The sequence below is a fragment of the Somniosus microcephalus genome, chromosome 16 (genome assembly GCF_052327205.1).
Source record: "Somniosus microcephalus isolate GS21.2 chromosome 16, FLI_Smic_1.0, whole genome shotgun sequence".
Classification (NCBI taxonomy): domain Eukaryota; kingdom Metazoa; phylum Chordata; class Chondrichthyes; order Squaliformes; family Somniosidae; genus Somniosus; species Somniosus microcephalus.
Window position 1 is genome coordinate 30,305,281 of NC_141002.1, and position 24,935 is coordinate 30,330,215.

Consider the following 24,935-nt stretch of genomic DNA (forward strand, 5'->3'; position numbering starts at 1 on the left):
AAATTAAAGGGTAAGACAGTTGAAATGCAGTGGCAGACATTTAAGGAGATATTTCATAACTCTCAACAAAAATATATTCCAGTGAGAAAGAAAGATTTTAAGAGAAGGGAGCACCATCCGTGGATAACTAAGGAAGTAAAGGATGGTATCAAATTGAAAACGAAGGCATACAATGTTGCCAAGATTGGTGGGACACCAGAGAATTGCGAAATTTTTAAAAACCAGCAAAGGATGACTAAAAAAATAATCGAGACAGAAGATGAATTATGAGAGTAAACTGGCAAGAAACATTAAAACAGACAGTAAGAGCTTCTACAGGTATATACAAAGGAAGAGGGTAGCTAAAGTAAACGTTGGTCCTTTAGAGAATGAGACTGGGGATTAATAATGGGGAACGGGGAAATGGCAGCGACTCTGAACAAATATTTTGTATCTGTCTTTACGGTAGAAGACACTAACAACATCCCAATAATGGATAATCAAGGGGCCACAGGGAGGGGGGAACTAAAGGCAATCACTATCACTAAGGAAATAGCACTTGGTAAAATAATGGGACTAAAAGATGACAAGTCCCCTGGACCAGATGGCCTGCATCCCAGGGTCTTAAAAGGTAGTGGATGCATTGGTTGCAATATACCAAAATTCCCTGGACTCTGGAGAGGTCACAGTGGATTGGAAAACCACAAATGTAACACCCCTATTTAAGAAAGGAGGGAGACAGAAAGCAGGAAACTATAGACCAGTTAGCCTAACATCTGTCATTGGGAAAATGCTGGAGTCCTTCATTAAGGAAACAGTAGCAGGGCATTTGGAAAATCATAATGCAGTCAAGCAGAGTCAGCATGGTTTTATGAAAGGGAAATCATGTTTAACAAATTTGCTGGAGTTCTTTGAGGAGGTAATGAGCAGGGTGGACAAAGGTAAACCAGTGGATGTGATGTATTTGGATTTCCAGAAGGCACTCGATAAGGTGCCACATAAAAGGTTACTGCATAAGATAAGAGCTCGCAGAATTGAGGGTAATATATTAGCATGGATAGAGAATTGGCTAACCAACAGAAAGCAGAGATTTGGGATAAATGGGTCATTTTCCGGTTGGCAAACGGTAACTAGTGGGGTGCCACAGGAATCGGTGCTGGGGCCTCAACTATTTACAATCTACATTAATGCCTTGGATGAAGGGACTGAGTGTAATGTAGCCAAGTTTGCAGATGATACAAAGATGGGTGGGAAAGCAAGTTGTGCAGAGGACTCAAAGAACCTGCAAAGGGATATAGACAGGCTAAGTGAATGGGCAAACATTTGGCAGATGGAGTATAATGTGGGAAAATGCGAGGTTATGCACTTTGGCAGGAAAAATAAAAAAGCAAATTATGATTTAAATGGAGAGAGATTACAAAATGCTACAATTCAGAGGGACCTGGAGGTCCTTGTGCATGAAACACAAAAAGTTAGCATGCAGGTACAGCAAGGAATCAAAAAGGCAAATGGAATGTTAGCCTTTATTTCAAAGGGGTTGGAGTATAAAAGCAGGAAAGTTCTGCTACAACTGTACAGGGTATTGGTGAGACCACACCTTGAGTACTGCATACAATTTTGGTCTCCTTATTTCAGGAAGGATATATTTGCATTGGAGGCAATTCAGAGATGATTCACTAGGTTAATTACAGAGATGAGGGAGGTGACTTATGAGGAAAGGTTGAGCAGGTTGGCCTATACTCATTGGAATTTAGAAGAATGAGAGGTGATCTTATTGAAACATATAGGATACTGAGGAGGCTTGACAAGGTAGATGCAGAGAGGATGTTTCCCCTCGTGGGGAAATCTAGAACGCGGGGGCACAGTTTTAGAATAAAGGGTCGCCCTTTAGAACTGAGATGAGGAGGAATTTCTTCTCTCAGAGGGTCGTAAATCTGTGGAATTCTCTGCCCCAAAGAGCTGTGGGTCATTAAATACATTTAAGGTGGAGATAGACAGATTTTTGCAAGATAAGGAAGTGAAGGGTTATGGGGAGCGAGCGGGGAAGTGGCTTTGAGCCCAAGATCAGCCATGATCTCATTGAATGGCGGAGCAGGCTCGAGGGGCCAAGTGGCCTATTCCTGCTCCTATTTCTGATGTTGTTATGTTCTTCGGCAGCTCCTCCCAAACCCGCGACCTCTTACACCTAGAAGGACAAGGGCAACAGGCGCATGGGAACACCGCCACCTCCAAGTTCCCCTCCAAGTCACATACCATCCTGACTTGGAAATATATTGCCATTCTGTAGGGGGCATCTATTAACTGGTTTATGGTAACATACCTGGCCAGCAGCCTTTTTTCCTGCTGTACTGTAAACCAATTTTAACAGCGGTTCCGAATCACTACCCCACCTTTCAGTTCAGACTGGAGGACTTATAATTAATGATATTAAAACTGACAATTGATTTGGATGTGAGCAAAATTTATTAAACTAAAGGAACCATAATCAAATATAAACTATACCACACGAACACAGTAAATGCAGTAAAAGTGTATAACAGAAGGGGGGTACAGACGGCGAAAACGAGGGATACAATGACTACAATGTTATTTAAACAATCTTAATAATTCCCTTAAATCACCACCCCAAACTCCTTGCTAGGTTGTCTTGTTGAGGAGTCAGAACACCCTGCTCACCTGTGGTCCAGCGAAGTAAAAAGAGAAAGATAGCTTCTCAGTAGCTATCTTTATACCTGTGTGCTGCTGCCGTTCTGTCTGGAAAAATTCCCGCCTAAAGTTCCAGTACACAAACAAAAGGACTATGATTTGTTGCTGAATTGCTTGTTTAAACATAGCCAGCCATAATCGGCCTAGGGTCAAGTAGACAACTCCTGACCTCCCTGGTTTGATTGACAGGTCTTTCACACAGACACATTACAAGCTGCCTAGCTGACTGTGATTGGTTGTTGAACATAGCCAGCCATAACAACCTGTCTCTGTGGCCTCGGGTCAAGTGGGCAACTCCTGACCTCCCTGGTTTGATTGACAGGTCTTTCACACAAACACGTTACAAGCTGTAAACCTCTGTGTTTGACCGGGCTCAAAAGCACAAATTTTAATCAAGATGTTCTTTCTCAATGTGTGTGAATACTTCCACGAATTTCCTCGATTCCGTTGTAGTCCAGCTCAGCAGTCTTTCGTGGTTCTGAGCATGCTTTAAAACATTGATCTGACCCAGAGGCAATTCAAAACACATAAATCTTCATGCACGATGTGGACCAATGTTTCTCTTGTTTTCAGGGGAATTTTGTGAAACCCCTACATTCCGCCCTTTTGATACTTCAAACTTGATTGGAGTATCGACTCGAAGGAGTGAGCAAAATTCTCTGACCCCCTCACAAACAACCATCCCCTGTATTTACCTAATAGCTATCTGCCACTGATCCCCATCCCGTCTATTCCCCTCAAAATTCGAGAAAAACAAAACCGTGGTACGGTAGGCATCTTACAGATACATCAGTTTTCAATAAGGTGTCTCATACCCCTACACGCTTGTAAAATTATACAATGTAATCCAAAATTACAAACTTTTTACTTTATAACTCATTACAAAATGTTACAATCTTAGTTACACAATGTAATCAAAATGATCCCAAGCACGGAGAGGGTCCTACGCCTCTGCTCAACTTGGGGGGGCTGTAACACAAAATACAAAAAACAACTCCATTAAGCATTTTAAACAAAATGCTGAAATAGAACCACGACCATCCCGTGCCAATGATGGGTCGCAAAACTCGAGTGGGTAATGCTCCTCCCACCCGGGCAGTAAATATTCCTTCCACCCCCCCCCTTTAATGGTCTTAAACTTTAAAAACACAGACAGAATGGATTTTCCCGAACAGTCCGCTCCACCAGCCCCGAGCCGTTCCCTTGTCCCTTTGGGGAGGCGGGGTACCCCTCATGTTTAAAATATATGTATTAGCACAGACCGAGACTGGGGAGCATGGGATCTCGACTCCCAGTCTTTTCCCCTCCTGTCTACCCTCGACTGGCTGTAGAAAATGATGGGTGCCTGTGTGGCAGCTCTCCCTGGCCCCACACTCAACCTTGGATCCCAGATCCGGCCACCCGCTCATCCTCCCCAGCCACACTTACACTCTAACTTTGCCCGTGGGCCCCCGGGTGAGTTCCTCCCTCCCCCGAACGCACCCACGTGACTCTTGGGTCTCCCCCTCCCCTATCCAATCTTTCCCAGGCCATCACCACCCACTCCCGGGGAACGCGTCCTTATCTGACCAGGCGCCCACGCTTCCCCACCATGACTCCTCAACAGCGAGGTCTCCCGCAAGTGAACTTCAGTCAGGATAGTGCTGGGTTGGGGGCCGTGCCCCACCCAGCTGGGGCCATCTCCTCCCTGTAGGAGGAGTTGGCAAGTTCCTCCGGACCCTGTCCGGTTTTTCCCGAAGATCGCTGCGGGGTCTCCTGGATTCATCCAGTGGCGAGGTGATCCCCAACACTCTGTCTCCATATCTTCATTCGATGCCCAGCTCGGGCTGGGCGAACAGGGCTGCTCCTTGGTTTTCGTCCATTCTCCTGCAAAACATAAAAGGACATGCAGCCAGGTCTCTCCCTGACCTGCTGCTTTAGGTGGAGGCGTGGTCGGGTCCCTCGGCCTCGGACCAAAACACAAACATTTGGCACACTTGTAAACTTAAACATACACTTAAACTCAAAACATTTGCAATTTACATTCTAACCTTAAAATACATCTTAAAAAGCACGCTACGATCAAAACGCAATCAATACAAAGCTATAATACAAATGCCGCCCGTCTCCGGGCGGCCAGGCTAATCTCTGGCCCCGTCGCAGATTGCTGCTGGCTGCAGCGAAGCTGGACTGCCTCCTGCTGCTGGTCCCTCGCAGCTTCTGGCTGCTGAGTGGGGACCCCTGTTCTTTGGCTTCTCCCTGGCTCGGGAGGCCGCCCTACTCCACTGTAAAGTGGGTGACCATGCTTTCTTGGGCTGGGGCACCCGAAGAGACCTTCTGAGGGGTGTCTCTGTGGGGGAAACCTTGGCTGGCGGACCCTGAGCTTGGGTCACAGCCCTAGCTGGCTGGGAACCTTCTCCCCCATGTCCAAAACTTGTTACCAGCTCCCCTGCAAGAGGAATTGCTATCCCTGCCCCCGCCCCCCCCAGGGTCCCACATCATGGGGGAAACCATTTTAGAGGCTGGCTGGGAAGCTGGTCCCTTTAAACAGGCGAGTGCACCTGCGCGAATCTCCTCCCCGGAGTCCCGCGGCAGAGGCTGTGAAGCCTCTGTCTGCAAGCAGGCGGCCGCGCCTGCGCAAACCCGGTGTTCAGAAGACTGGGGGATTCCTGTCTCCAGACCAGCGACTGCGCATGCACGGGCAGTCTCCAAGCAATCTGTGAATTGATGGGCAGCAGCCTGCTGATTTCTAATCCCAGGCTGCTGTTTCTCGGTTTCTGAGCCACCTAACCTTTTTGAATTTAAACTTTGGACAAAACTAGGGTCCCACTGGGGTAGGGAAGTGTCCCAATTTGTGGGCTGGTCAACTTCTCCCTTAGACCAAGCCACAGTGCCTGTTTTTACAGGCGGTGAACTTGAACTTGCATGGACAGCAAACTCATGTTCCCTTACCTGGGTGGCTTTAAATGGGGAATTTTGGACCTGCCTTTGGTCTGGGGCCAAAACTATCCCCTTTGTGCCTCCCTTGTCCTGGATTTCTTCTACTGGACCTGCTCTACAGGGGTCCCAGAACTCTCCTTCCCTGTTCCCTGGCTTAAACAGCTTACTCTGCCCAGGGATGGCACCTCCCCACACACAAGCCACCGCACTTGCCTGTGAACTTATACCTACTGTGGGCTGAGGATTCCTATTCTCAGGCTCACTCCCAGCTGCCTGGTTGGGGTTGACTTTAAACCCCTTTCTTTCCAGTCCTTGTGGGGAGGCAGAGGTGGGCGAGGGGGCTGCAGCACCACTGATGGCTGCTCCCTTTCCCTGATTGGCCCTCATGAGAGATTTTAACATCTCCAGGACAGACTCGATTGTGCCTGTCTCTGCCTTCTGAGTTGGGGCTGCGGGGTTCCTGGCTGTATCATCTCTCCCAGGCTTTTTACAATCCCTGCGCCAGTGGCCCTCCTCCCCGCACTTGTAACAAGTTACCTTGTTCTGGGAGGGATGGCTCCCCTCCTGGCGCCACTCTTTCTGATATGGAGCCCCAGGTTTATCTAATTCCCTATCCAGCACCGTTCTGGATGCTGCCTGTGGGATGGTTCCACTTGGGCTGCTAGTAAAATCCGGCTGACCTGCCTTCGGGCTGATCAGGCAAATCATTCCCCTTGCTGCTTTTAAAGCCATGTTAAGGCTTTCTATCTCTGCCCTACATGGGCCATGATCTGTTCCACTAAACTGGGCATTCTCTTCCTGCAGTCTCATCTCATTTTCCCTGGCCTCAGCGATTCCTTGCACAAGGCGTTCTATAAATGCCTGGCATTTTGTGACCTCTAGTGTGAGGTGTGCATTTTCTTCCCACACCCTCATACCACTAACTCTGGCCCCATTCACCTCTCTTATGAGGCGTTCTACCCCCCGCCTGGCACTTCTCAAACTGGGACTCCTGATTCTCGGCCTCTTTAACCTCCTCCTGTTCCCTCATCTCATCCTTCCAGAACCAGCCACCTATACCCCGATAGGTCAGCCTACACACTGCCGCTAAAATTCGCAGGGCTACCCACATACTGAAAACGAGAGAAACAAGAGCTGGCACTTCCTCCAGATCCAAACCACTCATCAAATCAAGAACTGCCTCCAGTCCCATCTGGGTCGCCATTTTGTAGGGGGCTATCTATTAACTGGTTTATGGTAACATACCTGGCCAGCAGCCTTTTTGCCTGCTGCACTGTAAACCAATTTTAACAGTGGTTCCGAATCACTACCCCACCTTTCAGTTCAGACTGGAGGACTTATAATTAATGATATTAAAACTGACAATTGATTTGGATGTGAGCAAAATTTATTAAACTAAAGGAACCATAATCAAATATAAACTATACCACACGAACACAGTAAATGCAGTAAAAGTGTATAACAGAAGGGGGGATACAGACGGCGAAAACGAGGGATACAATGACTACAATGTTATTTAAACAATCTTAGTAATTCCCTTAAATCACCACCCCAAACTCCTTGCTAGGTTGTCTTGTTGAGGAGTCAGAACACCCTGCTCACCTGTGGTCCAGCGAAGTAAAAAGAGAAAGATAGCTTCTCAGTAGCTATCTTTATACCTGTGTGCTGCTGCCGTTCTGTCTGGAAAAATTCCCGCCTAAAGTGCCAGTACACAAACAAAAGGACTGTGATTGGTTGCTGAATTGCTTGTTTAAACATAGCCAGCCATAATCGGCCTCGGGTCAAGTAGGCAACTCCTGACCTCCCTGGTTTGATTGACAGGTCTTTCACAGAAACACGTTACAAGCTGTAAACCTCTGTGTTTGACCGGGCTCAAAAGCACAAATTTTAATCAAGATGTTCTTTCTCAATGTGTGTGAATACTTCCACGAATTTCCTCGATTCCGTTGTAGTCCAGCTCAGCAGTCTTTCGTGGTTCTGAGCATGCTTTAAAACATTGATCTGACCCAGAGGCAATTCAAAACACATAAATCTTCATCCATGATGTGGTCCAATGTTTCACTTGTTTTCAGGGGAATTTTGCGAAACCCCTACAATTCCTTCATCATTGCTGGGTCAAAATCCTGGAATTCCCTCCCTAACAGCACTATGGGAATACCTTCATCACATGGACTGCAGCGATTCAAGAAGGCGGCTCACCACCACCTTCTCAAGGGCAATTAGGGTGCGCAATAAATGCTGGCCTTGCCAGTGACGTCCACATCCCATGAATTAATTTTTTTTTAAATATTCAATAGATTTTAAGTCATTCTTTGCAGATTAAACAAAATGAAGAAAAAACTTTTTTTTAATTGCTCCTGTTATTTTTGGATTTTTTGGATGTAAGAATATAATTTTGGACCTTTTTTTGAGGCTATTTTTGCAGATTTTCCCCTATATTTAAAGTTTAGCCTTACAATTAGGGGGAAAAATTCAGTTGGTAGCGCCACCCATTAGCACCTTAAGAGGGCGCTAAGGGGGGCGCAAACCAACTAGCGCCCGGGCGCGGCGATATCTGCGCCTCTCGCGAATTTGACCGGACATTTTGCGGCGGCGCTAAACAATACCGCCCGATCTCCTGCGCACGCAGATCTTGACATCATTCGAGAGTGCAACGCCCTTGGGGCGCCCCGGACCGGAAATTCAGAGGCGCCCCCCTCCTTTCTGCCTGGCGCTACCAATGACAGGTTGATTGGAATGCATCCCAGTCACTGTGGGGCTGGGGGGGTGCACTATTTAAAGGGGGCCTCTTCCTGGCTTTTGTGTGGTAGCCATTTTTGCACCACTCGTTCTGAGAGAGAGAGAGAGATTTGGAGAGAAACAAAGAGAGAAAGAGAGACTTCTGCATTGAGTCAACGCTGTCTGAGGTAGTTTTGGCTTCTGACCATAACTTTGCAGGTACTTTGCTTTTTGACCTTCATAACTTTGATTGCCTAGATACTATGGGGGCTGCAATGGATGGGAACGTCGTCCTTCTCCATCACATTCGGAGGGCACAGTGATGCAGAGAGAGAGTGGCAATCATGGCCCTCCCAGGGTTTTTCGCCAACAGTTCTCCTCCATTAATATATCTGAGGAGCACTGTTTGCGAAGGCTGCGATTCAGCAAGGAGATGGTCACTGAGCTCTGCCACCTGCATCAGCCAGATCTGCAGCCTCAACTGAGGAGCAGGACGTCTCTGTCAGTGGCAGTGAAGATAACAGTGGCTCTCAACTTTTATGCCACCGGCTCATTTCAATCAGCTACTGGGGACATTGCCAATATCTCCCAGTTCGCGGTGCATTGCTGCATCCGTCAGGTAACAAATGCCCTCTTTAAAAGGAGACGAGAGTACATCTCTTTCCCCATGACCCCGGCCAAGCAGCAAGAACGTGCAGTGGGCTTTGCTAGGATAGCGGGCTTCCCCATGGTGCAGAGCGCCATTGACTGCACGCATGTGGCTTTGCGGGTGCTGCAAGAGAATGCCGAGGATTTCCGCAACCGAAAGGGCTTCCATTCCTTAAACGTCCAGTTGGTCTGTGACCACAGACAGCTGATACTCGCTGTCAATACCCACTTTCCAGGCAGCAGCCACGATGCCTTCATCCTGCGCCAGACTTCTGTGGCAGACCTTTTCCAGGCACCGCATCACCCAGGAGGTTGGCTTCTCGGGGACAAGGGATATCCTCTGTGCACCTGGCTGGTGGCACCGCTCCGTATGCCCAGCATCCCTGCTGAGCTGCGATACAACAAGTGCCATCAAGCTACCAGGAACATCGTTGAGCACACAATCGGTATGCTCAAGCAACGGTTCCGCTGTCTGGACCATTCTGGAGGAGCCCCGCAGTACTCGCCTGAGCGAGGCTCCCACTTCGTTGTTGTGTGCTGCATGCTGCATAACCTTGCAATCCTCAGGACCCAGCCAATGCCACCAGACGTTGGAGCACCACCAGAGGAGGAGGAGGAGGAGGAGGAGGAGGAGGAAGATGAGGAGGATGATCATCAGCAGCACCAAGGCGGGAGGGAGGCACAAAGTGGAAGGGCCGTCCGTCAAAGGCTCATAGCAAGTCGCTTCTAGGCCCCCTCTTTCAAACAACCTGAATGAAAGCATCCCGCAACCCCTAAGCCAGTCAAGGCAGCAATGAATGCAAAGACCAAACATGTACATTTTGAATACAGACACTTCTTTATTTCACAAACTCTGTGGGGTTGATTTTTAGTGTGCTGTGAGGTGGGCTTTTAGGCGTGCAGGGGGCTAAAATCCCAAATTCGGGGGTCCCGACACCAACCCGCCCAAAACCCGCCTCCACGTAAGTTTCACAGGAGGCGGGTACCCGCCCCACACTGGGACCCACGACCCGAGGTGGGAAGGGATTAGTGCCAATTAACTGCCTGTTAACAGGTAGTTAACACGCAGTTTTTAGCCTAATCCCTATTTTGAGGGGTGTCGTGTGGGATTCCCGACGGCTCCAAACCATGCCAGGTTAGAGCAGGCGGGCCGTCGGGTTGAAGGACTTGGAGGGGTCGCGATGTCAGTGTTCAGGTGAGTGATGGGTGCATGAGTGCAAAGGTAAGTGTGTTTGGTGTGTTTAAAGTGTGTAAAGAAGTTTAAATTATCTGTAGTTACCTTAACAGCCTTTCTTCCTCTAGGTTTCGGGAGTCCATCACTCAGCCGGCACTGAAAGCAAAATGGCTGCGAGCTGTCAAATGTGACAGCCTTCAGCTTTTAGTGCCGGTGAGAGTTCTAACTGAGTCTGTGTAGAAGGACTCAGGTTAGAAGTCAGACTGTCAGTGTTTGACAGCTTCAAACAGCTGTGAAACACTGATATTTCATCTGTCAAGACCTCTTGACAGATGAAATTTCAGTCTGTGACGTCACCTGTTGCCGGGTGGCCCTTAATTGGCCTTCCTGACTGCTGACTGAAAATCGACCCCTGTGTGTCTCATTTCCGCATGACAAAGTAATAGAAAGATACACAAAAATAAGCAGTCATTCACATAACTGGCTCTCACAACCTGGAGACAATGTCCAAAACAGTAACAAAAATTTGACCATGAACCTCGGCCTTCAGTGAAACAATGAAAAACATTTTGCCACACCTCCTGCTTTATGCCCTTCGAGGGTGATCTGCTTCCCTTGCGAAATTGCCCCCTTCCCACCCTGCAGCTTCTCCGTAATGGGACCCAAGTGGCTGGAGCAAGGCTGGGGGAAGGCTGCTGAATGTCAGAAACTGAGACTGCAGATGCCCTTGAGGGACGGCCTGGACCAGCTCTGAGCCTGGAGGGCCCGGCTGCTGACTGCACCAACTCTGCATGGGCAGCAGCAGTCTGTCCTACAGGTGGTGGCAACTGCAGTGGAGAAGTGCCAGTGGTGGCAGCAGGAATGCTGTCATCTTGAGAGAGGACAGCAACTCCCTGCTCAACCGACACACTGGCACTCCCACGGGGCAGCACTTCAGCATCTGGAGCAATCTGATGCAGCACAGATTGCTGGCCTGCTGCAGTGCGGTGAGAGCCCTGGGGAAATGTGCCCGATCCAGCGAGGGTGGCAGCAGTCAGTGCTCGCGTGGCCTCAATCTGCATCTGCATGAGACCAGCCACTGACTGCATTGCAGCACTTAGCATTTGCGTGGCAGCCGCCTGTGCTACAGCGAAGTGCTCCACACTCCTTGCCAGTGATTCAATGGATTCAGGCAACCTTGCCACTGCAGCCATGAGCTCAGTGTGCCTTTGCTCCGCCTGGGCGTTCATTTCAGCGAGGCCCCGCTCTTCGTCTGCGTCCAGTGCAGCAGGACTCGAGGCCATACTCTCCCTCCGGGGAGAAGGCCCCCAAGCTTCCCTACCCCCATCGCGTTGCTGCAGCCCGCTGGGTCCTGGAGCTTCACCCTCATCAAACCATTCCCCCCTGCTCCCCTCCAGGGAAGGCGTGTCCCCAGTATGGACAAGGGCTGCCTCGGTTGAGGGTGGCACTGATAGTCCGGCTTCCTCTTCCTCCTCGCCTTCAGCTTCACTCTCACTGGCAGCTTGAGGGCCCGTCTTCTCACCTGGTGAATCACCATCTGAAAGCAGGGAGGTACAAGAGTGGCTTTAGCGTGAGGACAGGGTGGCAGCAAAGGAGGCATGAGTGCAGTGATTTAGTGATTTGGATTGAAAGTGTCAAAGGCTGCTGTTGTGAGGAACAAGTGGAAGGAGAAAGGTCAAAAAGGTGATGACCTTACCATTGCTGTCCAGAACGGGGTCGGCGTCTCCAGTGGCGACGGAACCAATCACCCGGCTTGCCACAATCCTGTGGACGTGCTCCTCAAGATCGCTGAGAGGTTGAAGCTGAGGCCACCCTCCACTGGTCCGTTGCTGCTGTCTCCTATTATGAGATAGTTTGGCCTGCAAGAAAAAGGATGGCATCTGAGTAAATATACAGCCATGGTCTTGCCTGATGTGCCTCCCATAGTTGAATAGCCCTTACGGTATGCAGCCATGTCTTGACTGATATGCCTCCCATAGTTGAATAGCCCTTACTGTATGCAGCCATGGTCTTGCCTGATATGCCTCCCATAGTTGAATAGTACTTACTGTATGCAGCCATGGCCTTGCCTGATATGCCTCCCATAGTTGAATAGCCCTTACTGTATGCAGCCATGGTCTTGCCTGATATGCCTCACATAGTTGAATAGCACTCACTGTATGCAGCCATGGTCTTGCCTGATATGCCTCCCATAGTTGAATAGCCCTTACTGTATGCAGCCATGGTCTTGCCTGATATGCCTCCCATAGTTGAATAGCCCTTACTGTATGCAAAGTGTGGAATGTGCGTGTGTGTTTGATGAAAGGGCCATAGGTGTTGGATGAGTGTTGGGCATTGGGGCTTTCAAGACCCTCTGGCCATAAAGTGAGGTTGAGATGGAGGGATGAAGAGGTTTTGGAAAAAAAAGGCACTCACCCTGACGACCCGAGTGAGGTCGTTGAACTTTTTCCTACATTGCACATGGGTCCTAGGCACCATGCTGCTTGAGGAAACGCTTTGAGCCACCTCCCTCCACACTCTTCTGTACTCGCGTGGCAAAGGCCTCCTGACACTCTCTGGGTACAGAATGGATCTTCTGTGCTCCACCCCGCGAACCAGAGCCTCCAAAGCCCACTCGCAGAAGCGCTGTGCTCGCTCCCTGGTCCTTTCCATAGTGTCTGGCTGCTAGATTTAGCCACAGGTCTGCCCAGGCCGAGATTCAAGGCTCCAGTGAGCAGGGTGTGGCTGCAGAGCAAGATCGACCCTCCCCTTTAAGAACTGACCGGCGCCAGTGTGTCTGTGTTCAATCGCTAACTGACAGCTGCGCCTGCCCTCTGAGGTAGTGCCTCGCTCCTCGGCCTTAGCGCCTTAAGAGAGTTGTGCAGCGCCTGATTTAGTGCTCCAACCACCTCCAGGGGCGATAAAAGCCAAGTTTGCAGTCGGAGGCGATAATTAGTGCCAGGCGCTAATCTTTGCGCCCGGCCGATAATTGCGCCCCAAATGGAGCGATACCGAATTTCTCCCCCTTAGTGTTTTAAGAAATTGTGTTTGGTGACTAGAACTAGAATTTGATGGGATTCTGAGGAATTGAGGTCATTTCTGCAGGTTATTTTTCCAGTGCTTGAGGTGTTGTGCTGTGAAAATGATGGCTAGTAATTGCTGGACAGAAGAGAAAGAAAGAGAAAGGGCTGAGAGAGAGTGTGTAGATACTATCTTCATTTTTAGAAAAAGTTGAATTTGGAAGCCAACTAATTAATTCTACCTGTGCTTTATCTCCAACTGATTCTATTCACCGGACAGTTAGAAAAAGTCAGTGCTAATGGCTAACCCCTGTGAGACACAGAGAAAGAAAGAAATAGAAAGGCTGCCAGGCAGTTCCTTTCTTCATTCTAAATTGATTCTTTTTTTAAAAATAGCAAGTTGAATTTTGACAGCAAGCAAAGCTTATTTCAGGGAAATAGATAGGAAGGTCACTCTTCCTAGGGGGAGGGGAGGAGGGAAATTGGCGGAGGACGAGGGGAGTTCTGACCTCTTGGCACCCATACTTACTGTGTGGGAGGTGGGGTGGGGGAGGGGTTGTGGGAAACGAGCGGGTAGGGGAAGTGGCTGTAGTATTAAAGGTGACAATAGAACAAAGGGGATGGATACAGGGATTGAGTCGGTGGTTCAAAGAGGAAGAGGTAAGGGTAGTAAGGGGTTATAGGAAGGGGAATGGGTAGTGGGGAAGTGATTGGATAGGGGTCTGAATGAGAGGAAGGGGTGGAGAGATGCATGAGTGATTGGGTGAGAGGATTGGAAGGGCCACATTTTCCCTGCAACTCCCATCACCGCTGCAGCTTCCAGCTATTGGTGGCTCCTTTCCCTGCTCCATCACAGCATACTACCTAAAAGGAAAAAAGAAAAAGAAAGGGAAGAAGAGGAGGACAGTGAGAAGAAACAAGAAGAGTTAAGGAGAGAAAAACAGCAGAGAGGAGATACACAGAAACAGCAACACAAAGACTTCAACGATAGGGAAGAGAGTGACCACATTCAACTTACCATGTGCAGAACCATGGGAAATTAACAAGTTATATATTAAAAGTAAACTCTTAATCTCCAACCTGAATCAGTTGATAACACTCTTGTATCTAGTTTGAAGTTTGGAAGCCCCAATCCAGAACTAGAGTACATAAGCTACGCTGATGATCTAGTATAGTCCTGAGGTCTGCATTGTCGAAGGTTCCACCCCCTGGATGAAATGTTAATCCACTATACCTGTCTGGTGGTTCAGGTGGGCATTGAAGATTCTATCTGAAGAAGAGTTGAGAATTCTTCTGGTGTCCTATCCAGCATTCCTCCCTCAACCAGTTCCAGTTTTATTGCACATTGGACGCACAGTGGTTAACATGATTAGCTGAACAGCTATTTCATTCAAAAAGATTGTCTTCACTTCTGCTCAAGACTTGACGTCAATAAGTAACATAACAGTCTTGGATGGACAATGTCAGCAGAAGTTATTGTTCCCTGATATAACAAAGCACAGGCTATATTTGGGCATAGGACAGAAAATGTTACTGTTTATTATTTTGTTTTGCTCAAGGATATAAAAAATCAATACTAATCTCAGCTTTTGAAGCTACAATTGGTAAATAATTGCTTTGCAGGTTAGAGACGTTATTGTGTATGTGTAATGTAGGAATGACTTATGTGTGTCGGACTGAATCTCTGGTAAGAACAGATTTTCATATTCCTGACCCAGACACACATTGAGGTAGGAATGATTGGATGGAAAATCCCTATACAGGGAATATATTAGAATTCAGCTTTGTAAATCTTGGGTTTAATATATGATCCTGAATTCAGCTGGTTTTGAGTTGTTCTAAATTAAACCAACGTGAACAATAAATTATATAAATGTATACAATATATTCATTTCTTGCAGCTGATTGACTCAAATTTTGTATTCCTAAAACAGCAACAAATCACAGTTGAATATTTAGGGAATTTGTGAATCAAACACAAGGAAAGTGAACAGATAAACCTATAATGAGGAACTATTGAGGGAGATGAAAACCATGAATGAAGTATGAGCAGTCGGCAAAATCGAACAATAAAAGAAAGAAGAAAACCAAACAAATTGCACCAAATGAATTTTGAAAGATCCTTCCATGGAACCCTAGAAGCTTACTGCATAGAAGGAGGCCGTTTGGCCTGTCACATCTGTGCTGGCTCCTGGTTAGAGCAATCCAAATTAACCCCACCACCCTGGAGAGCTTTTTCAAAGAGCCAGCACAGGCACGATGGGCCAAGAAGCCTCCTTCTGTGTTGTAAGATTCCATGGGAGGAATTTTAACATGGAGGATCACGTGGGTTTGGGTGCAGGTGGGGGGTTGAAACCAGCAAAAATGCAAGCACATTGCGAAAAAGGCTCCTACCCAACGACTTCTGCGTTTAACTCAAGTGCATTAGGCTGGTTTTGCACAAACTCCTCGGGAGAGGTAGGTTGCCTTTAGCATATGGTAATCGCTCAATTGGAGCAATATTTCAACAAAGTTTTAGATGTAACGTCACCTCCACGGGTTTACCAGGCTTCCTGAAACTCGGCAGTGAAAGCAAGACAAGAACACACCGACAATTGAGCGGGCTGATTAAAACCCATGAAAAGACAGCAATAAATACACAGTACTCCCAGCTGCTTTCTAACCGATTGATGGGAAAGGGTCTGTTCACTGTACTTTTGCTGAGAGTTTACTTTCTACACCTTAGAGGTTTTCTGAATCATATCAGGATAGGTGGCGCATTGGCTGCCTTAGATTGGACCTTGGCCGAGGAGCAATATTACCAGCAGAAGCAGCAGCAGCACTCTGTTCAGAGACCTGCAGGTGGTCAGCAAAGAGGCGAGCAGCAGAAGGGGGAGCAGCAGAGGGGGGAACAGCAGAGAGGGGAGCAGCAGAGGGGGGAGCAGCAGAGAGGGGAGCAGCAGAGGGGGGAGCAGCAGAGAGGAGAGCAGCAGAGGGGGGAGCATCAGAGAGGGGAGCAGCACAGGGGGGAGCAGCAGAGAGGGGAGCAGAGAGGGGGGAGCAGAGAGGGGGGAGCAGCAGAGGGGGGAGCAGCAGAGAGGGGAGCAGCAGAGGGGGGAGCAGCAGAGAGGAGAGCAGCAGAGGGGGGAGCATCAGAGAGGGGAGCAGCACAGGGGGGAGCAGCAGAGGGGGGAGCAGAGGGGGGAGCAGCAGAGAGGGGAGCAGCAGTGGGGGGAGCAGCAGAGAGGGGAGCAGCAGAGAGGGGAGCAGGAGAGAGGGTAGCAGCAGAGGGGGGAGCAGCAGAGAGGGTAGCAGAGAGGGGGGAGCAGCAGAGAGGGGAGCAGCAGAGAGGGGAGCAGCAGAGAGGGTAGCAGCAGAGGGGTGAGCAGGAGAGAGGGGAGCAGCGGAGAGGGGAGCAGCGGAGAGGGGAGCAGCAGAGGGGGGAGCAGCAGAGAGGGGAGCAGCAGAGGGGGGAGCAGAGAGAGGGGAGCAGCGGAGGGGGGGAGCAGCGGAGAGGGTAGCAGCAGAGGGGGGAGCAGCAGAGAGGGGGAGCAGCAGAGGGGGAGCAGCAGAGAGGGGAGCAGCAGAGGGGGGAGCAGCAGAGAGGGGAGCAGCAGAGACGGAAGCAACAGAGGTGAGCAGCTCGCAGGAAGCATTACCCGCGACACAGGGTGTATAGGCAGAGGCTGAGTCTCCTTGACATGTTCGAACAGCAAAGCATCAGGAGGCTCAAGTTGTCATGTCAGGTGGTGGCAGACATCTGCAACCTCCTAGAAGACCTACTCTCTGCTGTATCTGGTGGCCATGCTTTACTAGTGGCTGTCAAATTGACCACTGCCCTCAACATTCCTGCCTTCGGATGCTTCCAGGGCTCTGCCAGAGGCATATCCAGAATCTCACAGTCGGCAGCCCACACATGCATAAGACTGGTAACTGTTGGCTTGTTTGCCAGGGCTGGCAATTATGTGAACTACGCCTGCGATGATGCCAGTCAGAATGAGTGAGTGCTCGGGTTTGTGTTTCTGGCTGGCTTCCCACAGGTGCACACATGTGGCAATCTGCGCACCCCTAGAACAACCAAGTGTATTCGTCAACCGCAAGGGTTTCCACTCCATCAATGTGCAACTGGTGTGCAACCAGAGAAAGATATTTTTGTATGTGTACAGAAGATTTCTGGGCAGCTGCCATGATGGTTTTGTCCTGCGGCAGTCCAAGTTCCCTGACATCTTTGGACCTGGCAGCAGACTTAAGGGGTGGCGGCTAGGAGACATGTGATACCCACTTCAAACTTGGCTGATGACACCCATTAGAAATCCAACCAATGAAGCCCAGCAGCTCTACAATGAATGCCATATGCCCACCAGCTGTGTGATTGAACAAGCCATTGGCATGCCGAAGATGCACTTCAACTGCCTAGACAGGTCTGGAGGCATCAGCCAGGATATCCAGAAGGGTCATGGTGTGCTATGCTCTGATAACATTACACAGCAGCAAGGTTTGGGACCTGCAGGAGGAACAAGGCGCAATGTGCACATCGTCTACAGACAAATTCGAGGAGGAGGAGGAGGAGGAGGAGGAGGAGGAGGAGGAGGAAAGTGATGACGGCAATGCACCCCAAGCTGCTCACATTGCTGCCCGGGATGCCAGGGATGCCCTCATTAATGCAAGGTTCACTTAGGTTGCACCAGTAGACTGCTGTCAGAACCACACGCAATGGCCCCAATGCCACTGACACAAAAGCAGTCCTGCAAACATCCAACCACCCCTTGCTCATCCCCATTGGTCCCTGTCAATTTATGTCTTCCCATTCATCATCAAGCAAGTTAAAAAACAACTCGCCAGCCAGCAACCAAGGATGGGCAAGATGGGAAAGTGATTCTACTAAAGAATAGCAACTTCACAACATAGCATTTTCTCATAGATGCAGGTGCACACCCTTGTGCAACTACAAAGCTTTACTCTTCCTTTTCCTACCGTTCCTATGTGGTGCATTCCCTGTGGCTTCAGCAGAGGTAGAGGCAGGCTGCTCAGATCCCTGCTCTGACTGTTGAGATGCTCTTGGCCGATGACCTCTGGGTTTTGGAGACCGTGAGGGCCCTGCCAAAAACTGCTCCACCTGCACCTGTGCAGGGGCAGACTTGGCCATCAGGACACAAGGCAGCATGTGGGGTACAGTCTGAGGGGGAAGGCAATGTGTGAGAAGTGGAAGCGCTTTGAGTGGAGTTCCCACTTTCATGTCCCTTTTCGCCATCATCCCTCTCATGGGCCAGCCGCACTTCACTGCTTTCACTCTGTTGGAGGGCACTTTGGTGCAGATCAGTGTGGCACTGTAAGGCCAAGGCTAAGGTTTCTGTCATCCTATTTAAGGCACCAGACATGTTGGCATCCAGAGTCTGCGCAACTGGAAGGTCCCCATCTCCGATGCCCAGGGATGCCAAAATGCCACTGATCTCTAGCGCTTCCTCCTCTGCAGTTGTCAGCTGTAAGATCTGTGGAGGACCACATCAGGTTCTCTCCTTCTCCCTAGTGTTCTGTGCTCCCTTCTCCTGCAACAAGGGAAAGAACAGACCTATGAGTGACTGTAATGGCATGTGTTCACCCGATGGATGCAGTGCATTTGGTGAGAGTGACTATCAGGGAGAGGCATGAAATTGCATAATGATGAGGGTGAATATTGGATGGATAGATGGGGATGTGAGGAAGCATATAGAAAGAGAAGGATGAGCGCACCTGTAAGTTCAGTGAATGTGAGTAGTGATGTGATGGAGTAGTTTGAGAGGCAGATTGGGGGGCAGGTGATACGCACAGCAGGTGAATGTGCAACTGTACTCACCTTTCCTGATCTGGTTAGGTCATTAAAGTTCTTCCTGCACTGAATCCAGGAGTGTGGCACAAGGTTCCTGCTGCTGATGTCCTGGGCCACCTTCAGCCACACATGCTTTGTGACAGCAGCAGGTTTCTTCTTTCCATTGCTGGGGCAGAGTATCTCTCACCGGCCCCTCACTGCCACCAGTAGTGCATCAAGGGAGGTGTCATTGAAGCGGGCTGTAGCCTTTGACTGTCCTGAATCTATACTCACAGTTCATCTTCTCTTACTTCCAACTTCAAACTCCCCCAAATTCCATCTTTGGATAGGCCCTTTAAATACTGGAGTTGAGATCAGAGCATGCCTCGTGATCCACTCCAACCTCATCATGCCTCGTGGTCCACTCCAACCTCATCATGCCTCGTGATCCACTCCAACCTCATCATGCCTCGTGATCCACTCCAACCTCATCATGCCTCGTGATCCACTCCAACCTCATCATGCCTCGTGATCCACTCCAACCTCATCATGCCTCGTGATCCACTCCAACCTCATCATGCCACGTGATCCACTCCAACCTCATCATGCCTCGTGATCCACTCCAACCTCATCATGCCTCGTGATCCACTCCAACCTCATCATGCCTCGTGATCCACTCCAACCTCATCATGCCTCATGATCCACTCTAACCTCATCATGCCTCGTGATCCACTCCAACCTCATCATGCCTCGTGATCCACTCCAAACTCATCATGCCTCGTGATCCACTCTAACCTCATCATGCCTCGTGATCCACTCCAACCTCATCATGCCTCGTGATCCACTCCAACCTCATCATGCCTCGTGATCCACTCTAACCTCATCATGCCTCGTGATCCACTCCAACCTCATCATGCCTCGTGATCCACTCCAACCTCATCATGCCACTGCCACGCAATCCACCCCAAACATGAAAGTAAAATGATAATGAGATGGCTGCATTAATATGGCACAGACAGGCACTTTGAAATTCCTTCCGGGTTTCCCAAGCGATATCGGACCCCCTCCTGCTCCCTCACTTGCTCTGCTTGATGGATAGCTAATGTCAACCAAGCACAGCAAGTACAGTTTTAACTTGAAAAAACTCTTTGGGGGAAAAATTCAGTTGTTTGCGCCTCCCGTTAGCGCCTTAAGAGGGCGCCAAGTGGGGCGCAAAGCAACTAGCGCCCGGGCGCGGCGATGTTTGCGCCGCTCATGAAATTAACCAGATATTTTGCAGCGGCGCTAAACACTACCGCCACGATCTCCTGCGCCGGCAGATCGTGACGTCAGTCGAGTGCGCAATGCCCCGTTAGCGCCCTGGACCGGATATTGAGTGGCGCCCCCTCCCTTACCGCCTGCCGCTAGCAACGACAGGTTCAGGGGAGCGTTATGCTGTCAGAAAGGGACTAGGGGAGCGCTATTTAAAGGTGACTGCTTCCTGACTTTTTTTGTTGGTAACATTTTTGCACCACACATTCTGAGAGAGAGAGAGAGAGAGACTTCTGGAGAGATTCAACGCTGTGTGAAGGAGTTTTGAGTACTGAGCAGCACTTTGCAGGTTTATTTTGATTTGCCCTTCCTTGCTTCGCCAGCGCTCTGAGGTAGTGCCTCGCTCCTCGGCCTTTGCACCTTAAGACAGGTGTGAAGCACCTGATTTAGTGCTCCAATCACCTCCAGGGGCAATAAAAGCCAAGTTTGCAGTCGGAGGCGATAATTAGCGCCAGGCGCTATTCTTTGCGCCCGGCCGATAATTGCGCCCCAAATGGGGCAATATTGAATTTCTCCCCCCTTATCTCTTCTGAAGCCTTGGGCCTATATCTTAGCACTAATCATTCTCACATGCAATCAGTATTTCCCTAATTTGTATCCAACAAAAATCTGCAGCTAATCTGCTCCTTGGTTTGGTGTGACTGTAAATGAACCATGTTGCTTTGTCTTTGTTATCATTTATATACAGAGAGCATTGACATTCTTTCCCTTGCCATTCTAATGGTCTGTTTGATGTAGAGGTTATCTGTTGTTAATTGAAGATGGAAGCAACACTGTATCATGCGGTATAAAGGCTAGCATAAATTTTATAATTGAAGACCTGAAGATGCCTCATTTGACTAACCTGCTGACCATGGTTTTTTTTTGTTGCCTTGCAGTAGAAACTAGATGAATTCATTCCTTGGTATACAATATAACCAAATTATACTACTACCATACTTATTATTTCACCCATATATCAACACACAGCCCTTGCAGTGCTTATGCATACAATTATAATAGATTAAGCAAAGTTAAGCAAATAGATTAAGCAGAGTTCCAACATATTGCTAACATTGTATTAGTATATAAGCAGGTCAAACCCAATAATAAAACACAATACAAAGGGCAGGCGGATCAGGGACTCAGTATTAAACATGATGCTCGGATGCTGTTGTGCGCATCTCATTCAAGCTGGCACAGTTAAAATCATCTGCACCTTGTGGAAATGGTGCTGTTTGCTTCTACATTTTAAAGTGCAGATGGTACAGCTGTGCTGAAAAAGCCCAGTAGAGCCCTGTTGTCAGGTAAAAATACTGATGTATCCAATGTATCATGATTAACATGGAGCCCCACGTGAGGCTCTGCTTATTTATAGTTGATGCCGAGCAGCTGTTTTCACCCATAGGTGTCCTGGTTCCTCCATTAGGATTTTATTAATCCAAATAAAATATCGTATAGGAGCGGTGTGAAACATAATGGCCTGGAATTTCCGCTCGCTTGTGCTGGTTTTCCCAGTGCACTTATCCTGCTATTGGCGCAACCAATGCAAAAGATTGTGGAATTTTGAGTGCAAAGTGCAGTCAGCTCAACTCGCGTTTCCACAATTTATGCGCTATTTTTAAAAACATCACGCTAGAAGCAGGCTGTGGTAAACCACTGTATTGTATATTGCCACCTCTGGGTGGCGCTGTGTATGGAGGCATGCCTCAGCTGACTCCACCCACCACTGTGTGGGTTTCGTTCAGACTTGTTCAGTCACTCACGAAGAAGCATGGTCTCTTCTTAGCTAATAAAAGCCTTATTCATCTCTTCTTTCGACTCATCATCTCTTCTTCGACTCATCACCTTTTATGAAGTAATTGATAAGCGTATCAATTTTATTAGCTAAAAGTTAAATGGCGACACCTGAGGAGCAACAACAGCAACGGATACAGCAGACATTGCTGAGAGCCCTCAGACCACCACGCCTGGACCTCGACCCTCAAGATGTGGGTGCATCAGCCAAGTTTGAACACTGGCTGAGCTGCTTTGAATCCTTCCTCGCAATCTCACAGGTTACAGAGGAGGATCACAAACTGAAAATTTTGACCGCCCAGGTGAGCCATCAAGTATATATGCTAATCCGGGACTCTAATACGTACGTGGCGGCCCTCGAGCTACTAAAAGGGCAATATACGCGCCCAGTGAACACAATTTACGCCCGACACCTCTTGGGATCCCGCAGGCAGCAACCGGGAGAATCGGTAGGGGCATTTGCACGGGCGCTACTGGCACTCTGCAGAGACTGCGATTGTAAAGCGGTAACGGCTGTGGAGCACGCGCAGGGACTCGCCTGTGATGCCTTCGTCAGGGGCCTCCAGTCAGACCACACCCGGCAGAGACTGCTAGAAAGCAAGGAACCCGACCTGAAGACGGCCATTGCCCTTGCGCTCTCGTTAGAGGAGGCCCACCGAAACCTCGAGGCATACCCCCGTAACGGCGCCGAGACATGGCAATCGAAACCGTGGGACACGGGACCGCCGCCCCCGGCACCAACCGCTGCAGTGACCCAACCGAGACAGCAGCCTCCGGTAAGAACTGCTTCGATGCCCAGTAACCAGGCCCAAAAATGCTATTTCTGTGGCCAGTTAAAACATCCCAGAGCGCACTGCCCAGCTAAGACAGCTACCTGCTCGGGCTGCGGGAAGAAAGGCCATTACGCTAACGCCTGCAAGGGGAAGCCAGCCAGCAGCGCAGCGTGCGGGCCGTGGGAGCAGCCATCTTATCCGCCATTTTGTGTACCCCCGGCCGCATGGCATCCGCCGCCATCGTATCCAACGCACTCAACCGCCATTTCGTCACCGGAACCGACCACCGTCTCGGCGGATGACTATAGTGACTCACTAAGCCACATACTGGCCTCCGTGATGCTGCATCAAGGCCACCCTCACCATCTATCCAGCTCCATGATGGATATCGCGGTAAACGGCCGCGCCACCAGTTGCCTGATCGACAGCGGGAGCACAGAGAGTTTCGTCCACCCCGACACGGTACGTAGCCACTCCCTCACGATTCTGCCAACGCACCATCGCATTTCTATGGCGTCCAAGTCCCAGGTTTTTCCATTTTATCAAATCCCGTAACCTGCCCTACTCCATCGAGGAGGTCAGGACCATGACCAAGAGCTGCCAAATCTGCGCCGAGTGCAAACCGCACTTCTATAGGCCGGACAGAGCAAGCCTGATCAAGGCCACCCGCCCCTTCGAACGCCTGAGCGTCGATTTTAAAGGGCCCCTCCCCTCCGCTGACCGCAATGTGTACTTCCTCAACATAGTTGATGAGTACTCCCGTTTCCCCTTTGCCATCCCTTGCCCAGACATGACCAGTACCACGGTCATCAAGTGTCTGAATGACATCTTCGCTCTGTTCGGGTTCCCCAGCTATATACATAGCGACAGGGGCTCATCGTTCATGAGCGACGAACTTCGGCAGTACCTGCTAACAAGAGGTATCGCCACGAGCAGGACCACCAGTTACAACCCCCGGGGGAACGGCCAGGTGGAAAGGGAGAACGCGACGGTTTGGAAGGCAGTCCTCTTAGCACTAAAATCTAAGGGCCTTCCGACCTCCCGCTGGCAGGAGGTCCTCCCTGCAGCGCTTCACTCCATTCGGTCACTGCTTTGTACTGCCACTAATGCGACCCCTCATGAGAAAATGTTCGTTTTCCCCCGGAAGTCTACATCGGGAACCTCGCTACCGGCATGGCTGACTTCTCCTGGGCCCGTCCTACTGCGGAGGCACGTGAGGACGCATAAAACGGACCCCCTGGTCGAGCGGGTGCACCTCCTACACGCCAACCCCCAGTATGCCTGGGTGACATACCCAGACGGGCGGGAGGACACGGTCTCCATACGAGATCTCGCACCCTCGGGTACCCCTGAATTACCACCGTTATCCCCCTTACCACCGTTATCCCCCTTACCACTGTTATCCCCCACCACCCCTCCCAACCCAACCCCTGCAGACGGCATGCCAAAGCCCCAGGAATCTTCGCCAACCACCCAGACACCAGACCCGACGTCGGATGCTGCAACACCACCGCCGCCACCACGACGATCAGGACGTCAGACAAGGCCTCCTGATAGACTTAACTTGTAGTACCCTTCACCCCGCCGGACTTCACATTAAACAAGGGGTGAATGTGGTAAACCACTGTATTGTATATTGCCACCTCTGGGTGGCGCTGTGTATGGAGGCATGCCTCAGCTGACTCCACCCACCACTGTGTGGGTTTCGTTCAGACTTGTTCAGTCACTCACGAAGAAGCATGGTCTCTTCTTAGCTAATAAAAGCCTTATTCATCTCTTCTTTCGACTCATCATCTCTTCTTCGACTCATCACCTTTTATGAAGTAATTGATAAGCGTATCACAGGCCTCACCCACAAAACTGGCCATGCCCCCCAGGATGAATTAATCAACGTTGGGAGTTTCCGCTAATTGTGCTCATTTGCGGGCCTTCGAGGAGGCTCCAAAAATGAATAGAAATGTTTTGAAAGGTTTTGAATGAAAAAAATTTTTTTAATTTTACTAAGGAACTGACTACTGTATCCCAATTAAACTAGAAAATAGTTTTGGATATTTTTTTAAAGTCATTTTCAGTCATTTAAAATCGGGTTACTCACAGGCGGTGGATTGACACTGTGATTTAAAATGCTCATTGTTTTGCGATAAACCCATGTTCAGCTGCATTAATCA